Source organism: Triticum aestivum, chromosome 3A, assembly GCF_018294505.1.
Source record: "Triticum aestivum cultivar Chinese Spring chromosome 3A, IWGSC CS RefSeq v2.1, whole genome shotgun sequence".
Lineage (NCBI taxonomy): Eukaryota > Viridiplantae > Streptophyta > Magnoliopsida > Poales > Poaceae > Triticum > Triticum aestivum.
In genome coordinates, this window is record NC_057800.1 from 279,431,338 (window position 1) to 279,451,179 (window position 19,842).

Here is a 19,842-nt window from a genome sequence, read left to right on the forward strand (position 1 = left end):
GGGCTAGTCACTAGCTCCTGCCTTCAAGCTCCTATGGCTAAGTGAAAGCAATAAGCTGCATAGTCTGATCGCCTAGTCTCTCTCCTGCGCTATCGCCTTCGGGTACGGAGACGTCGGCTAAGTTTAACATTGAGGAGACGAAACATGCCTCGCAATATTTACTTGGGGGCTGAAGCCGACGACCGGTTTCGGAATAATAAATGACTGCACATGAGTCAAAATAAACACCATAGTATATAACATAAACACAGGCCGCATTATAAAGCAAAAGGTTCAGTTATAGACTTCATACAATCACTCGACGATAACAGCCTTGGAACACTGGCCCTCTATCGCTCGAGCATCATCCATAACTTGCGTGAAATACAGTTCAGGGCGGCCATTCTCCTTCCCAACTGGTGGGGGAACGGTGACCACATCCATTGGCTTTATCTTCGGCCAATGAACCATGGTCTTCGCAAAGGCTAGCCTTGCTCCCTCAAGGCATGCAGAGTGCTTCACGGCATCAATCTGGGGAGATTCATCACACAACTTCTACACCAGACCAAAGTAGTTGCTCGGTATCTGCTCCGAGGGCCTGTGATATCAAGTCGATTATTGTAGTCTAAAAATTGTCTTACGGATATTTGACCGTCTATAAGGTTTTTGCAACCCTTACAGAGTCTTGGGGTTGTTTTATATATACGGCCAAACCAAACTTTGGCTAAAAAAGTTAAACCATCTTGCAGGAAAAGAACATTACTTGACTCACCTCAAAGCCTGTTAGAAGGCCCTGAACAACGTCGTTCAGTCTGGTCTGGACGGACCGAACACCCCGTAGAACCACCCTCATAAGGGCGCGGCGCCCGTCGACAATGACAGAGTTGTTCACCAGCTCCTCCATCGCGTCCGGTCAACCTGGTTGTTGGTGTCCAGCGGGACCCCAATCCCTTCCCCATTGGAAGGAGGGGCGGCACTTGTGAAGGACTTGGCGGCTCAGGTGCGCTCGGCTGAGAGGGTCCGAACGGCCCAGACTCTCCTCCCGCATTGGCCAGGAGAGACACACCCTCCTGGTCTTCGATGACCGAGGCATCAGCCTTGGCCATGACTGCGTCGCCCACCTCCCTGTTCAGACGGGGAGGGGTCCTTTGAGATAGCACTTCCCTCATATCTTCGGGGACTAGGGGAGGCGCAGAGCATGACGCATGTTCGCCTACTCGGCGGGCGGAGAAGTTCCCTCCGATGTCTGCTCGGTAGGGTGATCGCGTGGTGGGCTGTGATATTAATGGTTCCCATCAATAAAGAGGCTTGTAAAACAGAGTAAACAAAAAGTATCTAGGTCCATAGCTCATGACTGGGGGCTTGACCGTGGGTTCCCTCTCTGGAACCCTTTCGGAAGCCACGGACTCCTCTTCGAAGTCCGAACTGTCAGACAAGACCAACTTGGGTCTACATCGCCTCTTCTCGGCACGAGAAGGTTGCACCTCCTTGACATCGAGCTCTCCTCCTTGTCTTCCTCCTCATCCCCGTCTTGGGCAAATGGGGCAGTCATGTCCCCGGATCTGGTGTCCGGATGACCTCTTCGACAGAGGCCCTCCCTGGCCCCCAGTAACTCCTTCTTCCCTTTATTTTCTGGCAGCTTGTAAGGCACCACGACCAACAGCTCCTCCAGCTCAGTCGATTGGGGTTTTTCGGATAGTGGAGTCGGACTGCTGATCTTCTCAGACTTCTCGAGACAGCCCTGTAAAGGCCACGATATGAGGCTTAAACCGAACCTTGGGCAATATGACCATCCGAATATAAACTGGGCAAGAGAGCGATTACCTTATTTGGGGGATTTGCGGTGTCGAGACTAATGTCTTCATTCTCGGCCGGCCAGCCCTCCTGGGGCTTGAACAGTTGACCCTAGACCTTGTCATGGGTCATGCCAAAGAGGTATTGCACGGTTTCCGGGTCATAAGACTTGTAGGCCCAAATCGGAATGGCCCTTTGCTGGCAAGGAAGGATCCGACACTTCAGCACTATCTGGACCTTGTTGGTCAGCTTGGCGCCGGTCTCCATCACGCTGACGACGCGCTTCTCCAGCATCTTCACCTCAGAAGTGGACTGTAACGACCGAGACCGACACTCTAGATGCCTTCCATGTTTTTCGTTGTCGCCGTGTGTTTTATTTGCTTGTTGCATTTCATCATGTAATCATGAGCATTTCATCTGCATGTTTTCTTAAAATTTGCATTCGTTCGTAGTTGTTGCGTCCCCCTTGCCTTCATTGACCGTTTTGAGACCAACCGGGTTTTTCGAGTCCCTCTTGTCTAGCCGCTTAATCGCTTTGCTCGGTGCATAGACCCCTCGCGTGCGCATCTTGAACTTCTCCGAACCCGACCCGACAGTCGTTACCGATGGGTCCGGATAATCCCCAAACATCCCCTAAAAGATCTTCGATTTTTACTTGGACTCCCATTATATTTTATCTCGACCATCCAATTTTGATCACATGATCTAGACTCTCCTCCTTCCCATATATATAGTCCGCCCGTAGTCTAATTTGAGACAAAACCCTAAAACCTAGGGGATCTCTCCCATCCATTCCTTGTCTGCCACTGCCAGCAACTCACCATCTACCTCAAGAGGTGTCCTCCTGATCCAGATCCACCCAGTCCAACTGCAGCCGACCACCATTGCCTCTGTTTTCGTGCCCGACCAAGCCCCGGCTTCCCCGAGCAGCCTCACACGCCAAAGCCCCGAGCACCTCCTGCCCCCGCAAGCAGCAGCAGTTCCCGCATCTCAGGTGAGCAGAAGCCACCTCCGGCAGGCCGTCCCACTTCCCCGCTGTCCTTGTCTGTCCGTCGTGCCGCCAGCAACCAACCCGCCGGAGCACCGCCGACCTTCCTCCGCCGTCAAGCACCAGCAAGCCGGGCTCCCCCTCTACTTCTTCCCCGACCCGATCGAACCAGCCTCTGCCTCCTCGCCAAGTACCAGTAGCAGGAAGCCCCGAGGATGCATCCCTTGAGCAGGGGAGCAGGCCCATCGTCGTGCCCTCTGACATGGAACTCGCGCCCTGCGCTGGCTCTGTGTCTTGCCGTCACGCCGCCGCTGGTGAGTTGACATCATTCAGCAAGGCCCCCTCGTGGCCTCCTCATTCCCTTCCTCGATCTGCTTCTCTCTCTGAAACTCCCTCTGTTTTCTCTGGGCAGGAGCACCGTTAGAGCTTCATGGTCTCCGCTACCTTCAACCATTGCCCACGTCCCGATCCGAGTCATCCATGCCAGGTCCTCCTTCCCCGCAGCGACGCCACGTCGGAGCCGCGCCATCCCACCGCTCGCCGGAGTCCCTACGCCATCGCTGCCTTCTATCGAATGCGAGCTCGATCCCGTGCTTCCCTGCATCGAAGGAACCAGGCGCGTTGACTGCGCCTGGGCCGGCCTCGCCTAGGCCCAACTCGCCTCGCCTTCTGTAGCCCAACATCACTGACCGGGCCAAGACCCCATGGTGAGCCTCTAGTGCACGTATGCTCCTGATGGGCCAGCCAAATTCGGCCAGTTATGTTTTTTTTTCTTGTCAAGACAATTTTTCTAATTAATCCAGAGACTGCTGTTTACAGATTGATCGCTAATGTTCATGCATATAATAACTCCGCAACCGTGTATCAGATTAAAATGGTTTAAATACTAAAATGCTTAGAATTTCATCTAGTTTCATTATATACAACTTCTATCCGTGTTTTAAATGTTCGAATTGGTGTTTGCATTTAATTTGTATAATAGCATGTTAAAATCATTTATTTCATAACTAAATAATCGTACCTCCGTTTTAAATGAAATCTAAATGTAAACGGGGTAGAAAGATGCATATATTAACCTGGTGCACTTACTTTTGCTTTTTAACAACTATAAAATATAGTTTTAGGCAGAACAGTACCAAATCCAAAATATGCATATGAGGATTTTTCGGAATTGTTGTTGTTTCCGGCCTCGTTTAAACTTGTCTAAATAGTTGGTTTACTTATGCTTCACCTCTTTCCATGTTTAACAACATTTAATATTGTTGCGTACATAAACAAGAGCGAACTAAATAATTAATTGTGGTGTTTCGTCAATATGCAACTATAGGATCGAAAGTATGTCTAGAGGGGGGTGATTAGACTACTTGACCAAATAAAAATCTAGCATTTTCTCAATTTTAATTCTTGGCAGATTTTAGCAACTTAGTAAAAGTCAAGCAAACAATCTACACATGCAATTCTAAGAGTATAGCAACGGAATGTAAAACAATTGCATATGAAGGTAAAGGGAGGATTTTGGAGGGAGCAAAGGCAATGTAGACACGAAGATTTTTGGCGTGGTTCCGATAGGTGGTGCTATCGTACATCCACATTGATGGATACTTCAACATAGGGAAGGGTAACGGTTGTGCGAATCCACGGAGGGCTCCACCCACAAAGAAGCAACCTTGCCTATCCCACCATGGCCATCGCCCACGAAGGACTTGCCTCACAAGGGTATATCTTCATGAAGTAGGCGATCTCCTTGCTCGTACAAACTCCTTGGTTCAACTCCACAATCTTGACGGGGGCTCCCAAGTGACACCTGACCAATCTAGGAGACACCACTCTCCAAGAGGTAACAAATGGTGTGTTGACGATGAACTCCTTGCTCTTGTGCATCAAATGATAGTCTCCCCAACACTCAGCTCTCTCTCATAGGATAGGATTTGGTGGAAAGATGATTTAAGTGGAAAGCAACCCGGGGATGGCTAGAGATCAAGATTTATGTGGTTGGAATGAAGTATCTTGACCTCAACACAAGTGTAGGTGGTTCTCTCTCAAAAAATGTATGTTGGAAGTGTAGGCATGTTCTGATGGATCTCTCACTTAATGAAGAGTGGGTGGAGGGGTATATATAGCCCTCCACACAAAATCTAACCATTACACACAAATCACCAAACTCGGTGGGACCGAATCATACAACTCGGCCAGATCGATTTAGTTCATAATGTGACCGTTAGGATTTTCGGTGGGACCGACAAGTCAACTCGGTGAGACCAATTTCGTTAGGGTTAGGGCATAACGTAATCTCGGTGAGACCGATTACACAAACTCGGTGGGACCGATTTTGGTAATAGACAAACAGAGAGTTGGTCAGGAAAACTCGGTGGGACCGATTCACTCATCTGGTTGTACCGAAACGTTACGAGAGGGAAACAGAGAGTTTGCATTGCAATCTCGGTGGGACCAATCGCTCATCTTGGTTTGACCGGAACGTTACGAAGGGAAATTGAGAGTTTGCAATCCCATCTCGGTGAGGCCGAGATCCCTATCGGTAAGACCGAAAAGACTAGGGTTTCTAGCAGTGGCTATGTCAACTGAACTCGGTGGCTCCGGATAGACAATTTTGGTGGGGCCGAGTTTGACTTTTGGTTTGGGACATATGTGGATGTGAAAAAGTAGTTCATGGTTTTTGGAGCATATCACTAAGCACCTTGAGCAAGAACCTTATTAAGCAACACCTCATCCCCTCTTAATAGTATTGGCTTTTTCTATGGACTTAATGTGATCTTGGCTCACTAAAAGTGAAATGTAGAGTCTTGTGCTTTGAGCTTGAGCCAATTCTTTTGTCCTTAGCATTTTGAGGGGTCCACTTTCTAATCCATGCCATGCCAATCATTGAGATTTTCCTGAAATATTTATCTGCAAGTAGCATTAGCTCAATGAGCTATATGTTGTTAGGAGTTACCAAAACCACTCGGGGATAGTTGCACTTTCAATCTCCCCCTTTTTGGTAATTGATGACAACATATAGATCAAATCTTCGAGAAATGATTATAAGATTTAAAAACATCGTCGCTTTGAGAAGTATGTGATAAGCAAGAGCTCCCCATAAATTTGTGCATTATTTAAAATTTGCTTTTGAACTCAAATGCATAATCGATTAGGATCATAGGTTATTCTTTCATGTCACATACATCTTGGTGGAGCGCTCAAAATGATAGAAATTAAAAGCATGCACTCATCATCAAGAAAGTGAATGATCATATATGGAATATAAAGGATAGCATCATTCAACCAAACATTAATGTAGCATATGATCAACCACATGATCATATAAGTATCCCACAAGGACATAAGGTATCTCACACAAGCACACAATAAAATTAGTTCAACCAAAATAGCAAGAGAGATAAAAACAAGACACACTCTCTCGAAGCCTATGATCTATACATTTTTATCCCCCTTTGGCAACAAGTTACCAAAAATTTTGAAAATGCATAGTGATATACGTCTCTCAGGCTTGGTCTTCGGGAGGTGGTGTAGATAGAACTCCAAGGACGAAGGCTTTCAATGAAGTAGTTGGAGCTACTTGAGTGGTTACTGGAGGTGGCACTGGAGCTGTAGCTGCTGGTGCTGACACTGAAGCTCTAGCATCTGGACTGGCACTGCAGCAGACCTTAGACCTCGTGGCACACGCTTGAAAGCATCAGTGGTTGCTTTTCCTCTCCTCTCCACTACTTCCTCCTGAAGATGCTCAACTGCAGTCTGAATCTCAGTCACCTTCAGATCAAGATCATATAATTTTGTTTCCACAATCCTCTCTAGGCTCTTCTGATTCTGAGTCAGGGTGGCCAAGCCCTTCTCAATCCTCAGTGTAGCTTGAATTAGATATCCAAGATGATCTTGCTTGCTCTTCAGGAATACTTGAGATGCCTCTTCAGCAGTTGGCATCCTTGCAGCTTTCTCTGCCCTTGCCTTCTCTCTCTTCTCATGTGCTTGCATAGATGATGGATCTTCCTTAGTTATCACAATGGTATTGTCTTCAAAATCAGGATATATGGGTAGATGCTCCTTATCTAGCAAATAAGTTCATGTGCTCATCTTAGAGTTGATGAGCTCCTGAATGTGTAGAGCATACCCACACTTCTCTTCTGGTCAGGAGCAGTACTCTTGATTGTTTCTACCATTAAGCTCATAACCTTGAACTTCTGAGGGACATCAAATAGTTGGAGCAGATTGATAGAATGCCCTCTGATCATCTTGTGATCTCCTGACTTGGGTAGCATAGTGTGCCTCAAGATCCAGTTGATCGTAGGCAGACCAGACAACAAGAAATGCACAGATCCAAGCTTGTGAGTTTCCAAAGCCTTGTCGGGGATCTCCTTGTACATGTTTGCCATGGAGTTGTGGTCTTTCTTCTTCTTGGCATATACATCCAAGTCATCTGCATGCTTTGCAGGGGCATTGATCAGCTAAGCCCATTCATCAACTGTGGACTCGTATCTGGTACCCTCAGACATTCAAACTATCCTCCCATCTGGATAGAAGTGGGCAGTGGAGTAGAACTGCATGATCAACTCATCATTCCACTTGGTGAGCTTTTGTCCAACGAATTCATCAACTCCACATGCCTTAAAGCTGTCATACACTCCAGGGAAGAGATCTTCATTTTCCCGGATGAACTCCCACTCCACCCATTTCATGTCACACACTATGGGCTTCTTGTCAAGTAGAATGGTTTCATAGAAATCTTGTTGTTCCTTTGTGTGAAACCTGTAATCCACAGCAGTTCTCCTCCTGGTGGAATATGGGTCAGACTGTCTCCATAACCTCAATCCTGCATCTTTCCTGATGTGCATGTCCTCAGCGATTGGATGAGCATCATTATGGTCATGAATTTTGGGCTTCAACATCAGCAAAACATGGGATTCATCATCCTCTTCTTCAGCTTTAGGCACTGGAGCCTTGTTCTTTTCCTCAGCAGGTATACTCCTGGTGTTTCTGTTGGGTTTTGGAGGTTTCTGAGCAGCAGGTTTGGGAGCAGGTTTGGGCTTAGATGGAGCAGCCCCTGACTTGATTGCATCTCCCATAAGCTTCTGAGCCTTAGGAGCTGGTGCAGCATCCTCTTCCTCTTCATCTGAACCTCACATTATGGATGATCTACCAAGCACTCTGGCAGTGGTCTTCTTGACCCTTTCATTCCTTTTCTTCCCTTCTCCAATTGCCTCTTCAGTTGGCTTGGAGGTTTCAGCAGTGGATGCTCCGGCCTTAGACATAGGAACTCTCTTCGTTGGTGCCTTCTTATGCATCCCTGGCTTAGCTGTAGCAGTTGAGCCATAATCCTTTTTCAACACCTTTTCCCTTGAAGTAGCCTCATCCTCAATGGCCACACAATCCTCAGCCTCAGATTATGAGGTTTTCTTGTTCCTGGATCTGGTTGTTGCCTTAGGTAAGTTTCTTGGAGTGCTCCTGCTTCCATCATCAAAAGAGCTGGAGGGACTAGTGCCCTCACTCATTTGGACATGTTCTTCAGATTTGTTCTGGCTGTGACTTTGATCAGACATCTTGCTGCAAACTGTCAGCAGACCCTGTGAATAGGTTGTAGATGAGGTAGAGTAGATGAGAATCACAAAGTACGGAGGTTTTGCAAAATAATTGATTCGAAAAGCTTAGTTTTAGTTCTCTATAGAAGTGATCTCGGAGCTACCGAATTGACCAACTCGGTGATACCGAAGTAACACTTGGAACCTAAACTAGTGGACTCGGTAGGGCCGAGTCACCATTCGGTGGCACCGAGATTGCTAGGGTTTCACAGAATCTTGAACTCGGTCACACCGATTTGCATGTTTCGGTCAGACCGAAAAGGGAATGTGCAATGGCCAAGGCCGAATCGGTGAGACCGATTTCTATAGTTCGGTCTGTCCGACATGAGTTCTGCGGAGAGCTAACCCTAAAATTTTCCAATCAATCTAGACCTAAGGGAGTTTTAGCTGGATGAATGAATCTCAATCATGGCAAGAAACATGGCATTGTCCTTGTGCTAGGAATCGGAGTGAAGAAGACAGCACAAGGGGTCGAACACTTACCCTAGAGTGGTGAGTGTTCGCTACGGCGGCAACGGCGGAGCAGATTGTCATTGACAGCGGCGGAGACCAGTGCCGGGAGGTCGCTGGCGGCGAGAGGACGATCCGGAGACCCGAAGAGGCAGAGCAGGTTACGCGCGGGTGAGGGGTTTCGGAAAAATTTCCAAAATTTGACCCGTCATTATATATAACCTGACCCTGTCAGTGTGACCGAGTGGAATGACTCGGTGGCACCGAGATGCAGAACTGCAAGCGGTTACTGCAACTCGTTGTGACCGAAACGTTCTAATCGGTTGCACCGAGATTGAAAAACTAGATCAACTTAGTGGTCTCGGTGTGACTGAAATGGATGACTCGGTCATACCGAAATGCACAAAGAGGTTTTGGAAGTTTAAGTCTATGACGAATCGGGGACTCCGGGTGCTCCTGAAATAGAGTGGTCCGAATCTGACTTGATCAAACTATGTGATGTAGCATGAATAGAGTTTGAGACAAGGAAAACATAAATAGCTAGAGGGAGTTCTTAGGCATTCTTGTCCATCCATTTGACAGAAGAGAAAAAGGCAAACAATCAAAGCAACAAATGGATGTCCTTGAATGAGTAAAATATGCATCCAACATGCTCACACAATAAGATGGCAAACGAAATATGTGACAAAGCATGCACAAACACTGTAGCATCTATCAAGCAATTTGGCGATGACTAGGTCATCTATATATGAGTATATTGACTTAGGAGTCAAATGAGAACATTTGATCGTAGGTCATACTCATCGTTAAGCACACGTGGGGTTGCCACTTTTACATAAAGCATTGTTGTGTTCACACCATTAGAGTTGCTTTAGCTCAATTGATTGGAGTAAAGCACCCCCTAGATGTGATATCCCCCTCTGAGAGGGATGAACTAACCTTGGTTTTTGTCGATGATGACTTCATGTAGGTGTTGAAGATGTAGATGCTCAATGTTGATGTAGATCCTTTGGAGCAATCCTTTGGAGTGAGTTGCACTTTTAATACCTAGACGGGTTAGTCCCACAAGGAACAAACAAGGATATCCATAGACATAGAGTAATGTTCACATAGGATGTTGTCCATGAAAGCATTAGGTTACCATGTCCCTTGGCTTACCAACAAGAGGGTTTGTGAATCCTTGAACTAGTGCAAGATATGGAAGTTGTTTGCACTTGTCCTCGCCAAAATGATATGAGTGAAGTATGTTGGCGGAGTCACCCTCAAGAACTCTCTAGTTCTTCTTCTTTGGGATCCACACCATCTTGATGGGAATCTTCGGAGTTGTAGTCGTACTTGATGAAGTAGAACTTGATGTAGTCTTGGGAACCCACTTGACCAAGGCTTTGGGAGCTTCTTCAAATGCATCAATCTCCTCTTGAAGCATGTCCTTGACTTTTAGCTTGTGGTCTTGTGGTGGAAGATCATCTTGAGCTTGTGTTCCTTGGAAAGAAGTAGGATCATACTTCTCTTGTTGAGGAACAAACTTCGTCTTGGGGTATTGATCTTCTTCCCACTCAACTCCATTGGCATTGAACTGTCGTTTAAAACCTACACCTTGATTCTTTCGGTGTCTTCCTTGCTTGCCTACAATTTCCTCGAATTGCTTACTCCTGGCAAGGCTTTTGTAAACACCTTTCTCTATAATTCCCTTCAATAAGCTGTTTTCTTGCTCAAGTGTAACTTGGCTAAGAGAATCATTAGTGGAATCAAGAGAACTACTAGAAGCAACAATATTGGATTTAGCATAATTGTTGTTACTACTAGAAGAAGAATCTTTCTTACTCTTGTTGCTAGTTTTAACTTGTGGCACATAAGTAGACAAAAGTAAACGCTTGGCAATGTAAAAAGAACTTTTCTTGCAAAGATCATCATTGATCGCCTTTAAGAACTCATGCTCTTGCTCAAGGTTGAGCTTTTCAAAGCGTAGCTTCTCATGAGTCTTTAAAAGATCTCGATGATTTTCCAAGGTAGTTTCATGAGCTAACTTAAGAGTGTTTAGCTCTTTTGTTAGACACTCAATCTCCTTCTTATCATCGTCATTCGTTTTGTCTTGTTTAATAGCAAGTTCATCATAGTTTTCATCACTAGAATTGTCAACAAGTAAATCATCATCTCCTAGCAAATCATCTTCATCACTATTGAAATCAACATACTCGGGGTATGTTACCTTTTGACCTTTAGCCATGAAGCATCTTCCAATTCCTTCATTTGGTGAGTAAAATATGTCGTAGGAGTCGGTTGACACAAGTGCTAAACCGGCAACACCTTCATATTGAGTATATTCGGAGTCGGAGTGATAGCTTTTTTCGGAGTGACTGTCGGAGTCGGAGCCGGATACCCATTCACCAACATGAGCTTGATGTCTTCATGTTGTGTAGCTCTTTGATGATTTGTCCTTCCTCTCTGAATCCTTGCTTCTCCGAGAGGATCTTCGTTCATAACGATCATCTCTACTCCTTCTCTCTCTTGGTGGTGATTCTTCTCTCCTACTTCTTCTTTTGGGAGAATCTTCTCTTCTTTTGTAAGGAGCCGTACACTCATTTGAATAGTGTCGGGGTCTTCCACAATTGTAGTAGTTACGCTCACGACTGGAAGATCTTTTGTCATTGTAGGACCTTGACTTAGAACTTCTTTCCTTGCTTCTATTCTTGTAGAACTTGTTGAAGTTCTTCACCATTAGGCTCAATTCTTGATTGAAGGTTTGCTTCTCATTTGATGATGTGGGGGAATCACATGAGGCTTTGTAGGCACCACTTGACTTGTTGTGGAGCTCTTCCATATCCTTGAGTGACATCTCATGAGCGACAATTCTTCCAATGACTTCCGTTGGCTTGAGATCTTTGTAGTTAGGCATCATTTGGGTCAATGTGCACACGGTATCATATTTTCCATCCAAGGCTATTAAGATCTTCTTGATGATGAATCTATCGGTCATCTCTTTACTTCCTAAGCCGACAATCTCATTTGTAATGAGAGCAAGCCTAGAGTACATTTTAGCGACACCTTCACCATCCTTCATTTTAAACTTGTCAAATTGACTTTGAAGCACATCCAATTTGGATTCCTTGACAGAGTCGGTACCTTCGTGCATATCAATTAAAGTATCCCAAATTTCCTTTGCATTCTCAAGACGGCAGATTTTGTTGAATTCTTCGGGGCACAATCCGTTGAAGAGAATATCACAAGCTTGAGCATTGTATTGCAGCATCTTCAACTCTTCCGCGGTAGCTTCACAATTTGGTTCTCTCCCATCAAAGAATCCACCATGCAAGCCAATACACACAATAGCCCAAACGGCGGGGTTATGTCCAAGAATATGCATTTTCATCTTATGCTTCCAACTAGCAAAATTAGTACCATCAAAGTAAGGACCTCTACGGTGGTAATTTCCCTCACTAGACGCCATACTCTCCTAGGTTGTGAAACCAAGGCTATGAACACCAAAAGCTATGGAAATCAAAGCAAATGGAGACCAAAGCTCTGATACCACTTGTAGTATCGAAAGTATGTCTAGAGGGGGGGGATTAGACTACTTGACCAAATAAAAATCTAGCCTTTTCCCAATTTTAATTCTTGGCAAATTTTAGCAACTTAGCACTAGTCAAGCAAACAACCTACACATGCAATTCTAAAAGCATAGCAGCGGAATGTAAAACAATTTCATATGAAGGTAAAGGGAGTAGTTTGGAGGGAGAAAGTGCAATGTAGACACAGAGATTTATGGCGTGATTCCGATAGGTGGTGCTATCGTACACCCATGTTGATGGAGACTTCAACCCACAAAGGGTAACAGTTGCACGAGTCCACGGAGGGCTCCACCCACGAAGGGTCCACGAAGAAGCAACCTTGTCTATCCCACCATGGCCATCGCCCACGCAGGACTTGCCTCACTAGGGTAGATCTTCACGAAGTAGGCAATCTCCTTACCCGTACAAACTCCTTGGTTCAACTCCACAATCTTGACGGAGGCTCCCAAGTGACACCTAACCAATCTAGGAGACACCACTCTCCAAGAGGTAACAAATGGTGTGTTGATGATGAACTCCTTGCTCTTGTGCTTCAAATGATAGTCTCCCCAACACTCAACTCTCTCTCATAGGATAGGATTTTGTGGAAAGATGATTTGAGTGGAAAGCAACTTGGGGAAGGCTAGAGATCAAGATTTATGTGGTTGGAGTGGAATATCTTGACCTCAACACAAGTGTAGGTGGTTCTCTCTCAGAAAATGTATGCTGGAAGTGTAGGCATGTTCCGATTGCTCTCTCCATGAATGAAGAGTGGGTGGAGGGGATAAATAGCCTCCACACAAAATCTAACGGTGACACACAAATCACCAAACTCGGTGGTACCGAATCATGAAACTCGGTCAGACCGATTTAGTTCAAAATGTGACTGTTAGGCATTTCGGTGGGACTGATATAATCGACTCGGTGGGACCGATGTGCTAGGGTTAGGGTAAAGCCGTATTTCGGTTTGACCGATTACACAAACTCGGTGGGACCGATTTGGGTAATAAGCAAAACAAAGAGTTGGCCAAGCAAACTCGGTGGGACCGATTGCATGTCTCGGTGGGACCAAAATTATTGCAATAGGCAATAGAGAGTTTGCAAACCCATCTCGGTGAGACCGAGATCCCATCGGTGCGACCGAATTGATTAGGGTTTCTGGTAGTGTCTATGTCAACTAAACTCGGTGGCGCCAGATATAAAGTTTCAGTGGGGCCAAGTTTGACTTTTGGTTTGGGACATATGTGGATATGAGAAAGTAGTTGAGGGCTTTTGGAGCATATCACTAAGCACTTTGAGCAAGCAAGCCATAGGTAACACCTCATCCCCTCTTAATAGTATTGGCTTTTCCTATGGACTCAATGTGATCTTGGATCACTTAAAATGGAAAGAATGGAGTCCTGAGCTTTGAGCTTGAGCCAATCCTTCGTCCTCATCATTTTGAAGGTGTTCCACATCCTCTAGTCCATGCCACTCCATTGTTGAACTTATCTGAACCATACTAGGTAGAAGCAATGCACCAAGGACATTATATTTCCATGAATAAAATCATGTTGTCCTTTGTAATGTTGAACAAGGTCATTTCTATTATTTATTGCTTGTTATATGAAAGTTTATCCTCCTGCGCGTTCGTTTTATATATTAATCCTGAGAGTTGGCCAATTGTTGGCTTCTGCCCCCATGGAGGAAGTACGGGGGTGTTCGGGATAAACCTGATCACACTTTATCCAAGTTTTGGGTCCTTCGAAGGAGGTGTTCAGCACAACGAACCAGGCAATCGTACTATAGGGCTTTATCACTATCACTTAGCCATAGGAGCTCTAGAAAAGGAAGGTAGGCGCAACCCCTAGTGTTCAGAAGACCGCACGAGGGGCTCTATAAGCACCTGATTGGAAGAAAAGCCGATCCATCGCATGTTCCATTGGTTATGGCATTATGCGGAAGGAATCCTTAAAGATTTTACAACCTTTCGAACAGCTGACCAGCTCTTGCCGTATCATGACAATCAGTTTTCGGCTTTCTCTACTGAGGTGCTCGTCCGGAAGAACCGCAACACAATCACAGTAGTTCTCCCTGCGCCGCCTTAGCCGATATAGCGGAACGTAAGGCAACAAAACATGGGAGCCGGGCAAACCCAACATTTGACCCAAGAGATGATTCGGAGCTGATGCATATAATGCTATAAGTTCGGGGTGCCAAACTACCATGAAGGTGTTCGCACTTTATTGCCGTATTATGGGTAAAACGAGGCCCCTGGCATATTAAGGCATATCGCGGTGTACGGATGCCATTTGACAAAAGAATTTCAATAAGAGATAATGGCATATAAGCATCATATAAATCCACATGTTGTATTTGAATAATACGTTGATGTGTATAGGTACATGTAAAGTAATAAAAAGAGAAAGTGACTGCGGAACATACTGAGACCAGGCGGGAAGAAGCTGTGTGCGGATCCGGAGTGCAGTCGGATGGTCATCAAGGGGAATATCTAAGAGTTCCCTTGCACGTTCGAGCTGTTTCCATATCGCCGGTCCTTTCCTGGGCAAAAATGAACCTATAAAGGAAATGCAAGATGTGTTTGTGTGCCATAGAGAGGTTGAGCCACAGTATGTGGCATGTCCTGGCTTTTGCCAGAGTGTTTAATTGAGCTCTGTATGAGTTGGGCTATCCTGCTGCGAAGTAGTTCAGAGTCCTTTGGCAGTGTCCGGGAGCTTGCCGTCGACTCGAAGTTTGATTGAAAGGTGCCACTCGTTGCTTCTATTGTTAAAGCAGCGGTATATTCTTTGGTACTGAGGGGGAGTTCGGCCTTGCCATTAACCGTGATGACGTCGCATGGTCTGGGCATCTTGAGCTTACGGTAGGCATAATTTGGCACCGCGTTGAATCAAGCGAACGCGGTTCATCCGAGCAGTGCCTGATAATTACTTCGAAAGGGGATGATGTCGAAATGAACTCTTCGGCACGGTAATTGTCCAGTGATCCGAAGACTACCTCAAGGGCGATGGAGCCTGTACAGCTGGCCTCCACACCTGGTATAATACCTTTAAAGGTGGCTTTAGTGGGCTTGATCACCGCATGATCGATGCCCATCTTGCGCACTGTGTCCTGGTAATGCAGGTTTAGACTGCTGCCTCCGCCCATAAGGACTCGTGTGAGGTGGAACCCGTCAATTATTGGGTCGGGGACTAGTGCGGCTGAATTTCCCTGATTGGTGTTAGCCGGACGATTCGTGCGGTTGAAGGTGATCGGCCCTAGTTTATATTGTGGGGCGACTGGTTCCTATAAGTCGACAACCCTAAGGGCGCACATCCGGTCCAGGTTGAGAGTGTGGGTGGCGTTTACCATGTTCACCGTTTGGATTTGAGGGGGAAATTTCCTTTGCTCTACTGTATTCGGTGATCTGGGCTCCTCGTCGCCATCATCGCTTTGAGACCCTTCTCCTTGTTTTCGGCACCTGACCTGCCGGCTTGTTTGAAGACCCAGCATTCTCTGTTGGTATGATTGGCTGGTGTTCTTGGGTGCCATGAATTTGGCATGGACGGTTGAGTATGTGGTCCAGACTAGACGGGCCCGAATTGTCATTTTTGAATGGCCTTTTCCGTTGGCCGGACATAGAGCCACTAAATCCGGCATTGACTGTCGTATCTTCGGCGTTACCACCATTTTTGCGACGCTTGTGTTTGTTGCGTCGGGGTTTGCTGTTGCCATCTCTGGCCTTTGATGTGCCAGGATTGCTTGTTGTGTTGTTGGTATAGGCCAACCAGCTATCCTCGCCCGTGCAAAAGCGGGTCATGAGTGTCTTGAGGGCTGCCATGGATTTTGGCTTCTCTTGGCCGAGATGTCGGGCAAGCCACTCGTCATGGATGTTATGTTTAAAGGCCATTAGGGCTTCGGCATCCGGACAGTCGACAATTTGGTTCTTTTTAGTTAGGAACCGAGTCAAGAATTTCGAGGCTGACTCTCCGGGCTGTTGGGTTATGTGACTTAAATCATCAGCATCCGGTGGTCGCACATAAGTGCCCTGGAAGTTATCCAGGAATGCATCTGCCAAGTTCTCCCAACTTCCGATGGAGTTTGTCGGCAAGCTATTCAGCCAATGCCAAGCCAGCCCTTTGAGTTTTAGTGGGAGATACTTGATGGCGTGTAGATCATCCCCGCGGGCCATGTGAATGTGGAGGAAGAAATCCTCTATCCATACCGCGGCGTCTGTAGTACCATCATATGATTCAATGTTCATGGGTTTAAACCCTTCTGGGAATTCATGATCCATTACTTCATCAGTGAAGGGTGTGCGGCGCCTCTGTGCCGGGCTATATCATGACGTAGTTCATATGAGTCTTGTCTGCTGTATACGGCCCGGCCGGATTTGCTTTTAGTATATCTGGCGTGACGGTCGTCGTCAGGCGTTGGGGCACGCCCCCGTGATCTATAGATCGATCTGGTATGTCCTGCTTTGTTTTCCAATACATCTCGCAGGACATGCGTGTAGCCCCGGGCCTTGGTGTTTTTGTTTGACTGGCGACGGGGTGTGGGCTGGACTTCAGGCTGATACGCCGCTTTGTCTCGGCCACGAGGTGGCCGGTCAGCCGCATCATACGCTGGTAGTATAGGCTTTAATGCTTCCTCCTCGAATTGGGGTAGCAACCTACGCTTTGTGTAACTTTTGGTTGGGCGTTCAAGTTCGTATTCCTCGGCTGCTAGGACCTCGGTCCATCTATCCGCTAGCAGATCTTGATCAGCTTGAAGTTGCTGCTGCTTTTTCTTCAAGCTTTTTGCTGTGGCTATAAGCCGGCACTTGAAGCGCTCCTGCTCGACGGGATCCTCAGGCATGATGAATTCTTCAACGCCGAGGCTCACCTCGTCTTCAGAGAGGGGCATGTAATTGTCATCCTCTAATTCTCCATCTGTCGCCTGTTCCTTAGGGCTAGCTTGCCCATCCACCCGCTCGAATCCTGGCTGGAGGGGATTGTCTTCATCTTCGGCACTATCCGCAGCATTATTGTCTCTTGTTCCAGTATCGCTGCTTTTTCTATGGCGGGGCTTAGAGTGGCGCCGAGGACGTCGGTGCTTAGATTGCTTCTCGAGGGGATTATCCTCCGTTGCGTTATTGCCATGCATCGCTTTCTTTGGGGGTGTCCACCATATATATATCATATGATGAGGTGGCTGTCCAGCGCCCTGTGGGCGGTGGTTCCTGGTCTTCTCCTGCATCGTCCTCCATACCGTCGATGCCTTCGGAGCCGAAATCAAGCATGTCGGTTAAGTTGTCGACAATGGCAATTAAGTGGGTGGTGGGTGGGGAACGAATTTCGTCATCTGCTTCCCACTCAAGCCGGACATAGTTCAGCCAAGGGTCCCCTGACAAGGAGAGAGGCCTCAATGAATTTATCACGTCGCCCAAGGGCGAGTGCTGAAAGATATCCGCGGAGGTAAACTCCATGATCGGTGCCCAATCAGATTCGATAGGCACGGACGCAAGCGGTTCGGAGCCTGTGGCCGAGGACGAATCCAAGGGTCCGATGACACAGCTCTCATAGGGGGTGAAGTCAGTATTCGACTCTATCACCGCTGAGTGTGCGGCCTCCATGGCGGGGTCCCACCACCCGTCCTTGGACGGCACGATCTACTCCGGATTGAGGGCCAGAGTAGCCGCAGGTGTGATCTCCTGAAGGCCGTCCGAGGACAGGGCTAAGTCATGCTCATCGTGACTGCGTGGCGCACCTGACATGGGCTCGAATCGGTCAAAGATCAAGTCTCCGTGGACGTCGGCAGTATAGTTCAAGCTTCCAAACCTGACCTGATGGCCAGGGGCGTAGCTCTCGATCTGCTCCAGATGGCCAAGCAAGTTGGCCCGCAGTACGAAGCCGCCGAATACGAAGATCTGTCCGGGGAAAAAAACTCACCCTAGATCGCATCGTTGCCGATGATCGAAGGAGCCATCAAGCCTTTATCATGACAGCAAAGTGGAGCTCTCAATGAAAGCACCAATGTCGGTGTCAAAACCTGCGGATCTCGGGTAGGGGGTCCCGAACTGTGCGTCTAAGGCTGATGGTAACAGGAGGCGGGGGACACAATGTTTACCCAGGTTCGGGCCCTCTCGATGGAGGTAATACCCTACTTCCTGCTTGATTGATCTTGATGATATGAGTATTACAAGAGTTGATCTACCACGAGATCGTAGAGGCTAAACCCTAGAAGCTAGCCTATGATTATGATTGTTGTAGTCCTATGGACTAAATCCTCCGGTTTATATAGATACTGGAGGGGGCTAGGGTTACACAGAGTCGGTTACAGAGAAGGAGATCTACATATCCAAATCGCCAAGCTTTCCTTCCACGCAATGGAGAGTCCCACCCAGACACGGGACGAAGCCTTCAATCTTGCATCTTCATAGTCTAACAGTCAAGCCAAAGTATATAGTCCGGCTATCCGAGGACCCCCTAATCCAGGACTCCCTCAATGCTCAAGAGGTAGCAAGAAGGATTGCTGGCACCGTTGCGGGGGAGATCTACGCACAAGTCAAGACATACCAAGTACCCATCACAAACTCTTATCCCTCGCATTACATTATTTTCCATTTGCCTCTCGTTTTCCTCTCCCCCACTTCACCATTGCCATTTTATTCGCCCTCTTTTCCATTCGCCCTATTTTTTCGTTCACCTCCTTTTCGCTTGCTTCTTGTGTCACCCTGTGTCGCCATGGCTAGTCTTTCTATCATTGTTAGTACTCCCGATCATGAAGTTCTTAATTTTAAACAAAGGGATGGAGAAAATCTAAAAGATGCTTGGCATAGAATTTGCAATGCTCAGAATAGATCTACTAGGAAGTAATCCACTTCCATTCTTCTTCGTAATTTTTAGGTAGGCATCACTCCTTGGAACAGATATATTCTTGACACCATTACCGGAGGGAATTTCTTGGGTAGCCATACTTTTGATTCTTATAGTGCTATGGTAGATTTGTTTGGCCCACCACCTCTTTTGGTTAATGGAACTATTTTAACTTTGGAACATGTGATGCAAAGGATTGAAATTATTGAAAATAAAGTTGCCTCTGTGGAGTTGATTGAAAATTTTGATAAGAAGATCCACAACCAAATCACCCAATATGGATCTAAGGTAGGAGTTACTCTGAATTTTTTTAAAGAAAAAGAACCTATAGTTAACAAAAGAATAGATCAAGATTCCACAAGAATTGGTAAACTTGAGGATATTATTACCAATTTATGCTCTTCCTTTTCGTCCATGAAAAATACTCCAAATCCTCCTACCATCAAAATTGCCAAATTAATGTATGTTCCTAAAAATAATGGTGAATCTTCTAGTAAGGAAAATGCGGATCTCAAATCAATAAGTGTTCACCCCAACTTCTTCGCTATCATTAATGAACCTTTTGATACAAATGAATTTCTTGATTTCTTGCCTAGGAGTTTGATCATTAATAAAAAGAAGGAAACTCCCAAGGGTTATATGTGTTCTATTAAAAAATTTCC

General features: G+C 46.4%; 1 long non-coding RNA gene across 1 annotated transcript; it reads left to right on the forward strand.

Moving 5' to 3' along the window:
* Positions 1-2,552: 2,552 nt before the first annotated feature.
* On the forward strand, positions 2,553-3,671 carry LOC123058302 (uncharacterized). Its single transcript, XR_006427135.1, has 2 exons — positions 2,553-3,075; positions 3,174-3,671. It is a non-coding gene; the product is annotated as an uncharacterized lncRNA (long non-coding RNA).
* The last annotated feature ends 16,171 nt before the right edge of the window (positions 3,672-19,842 follow it).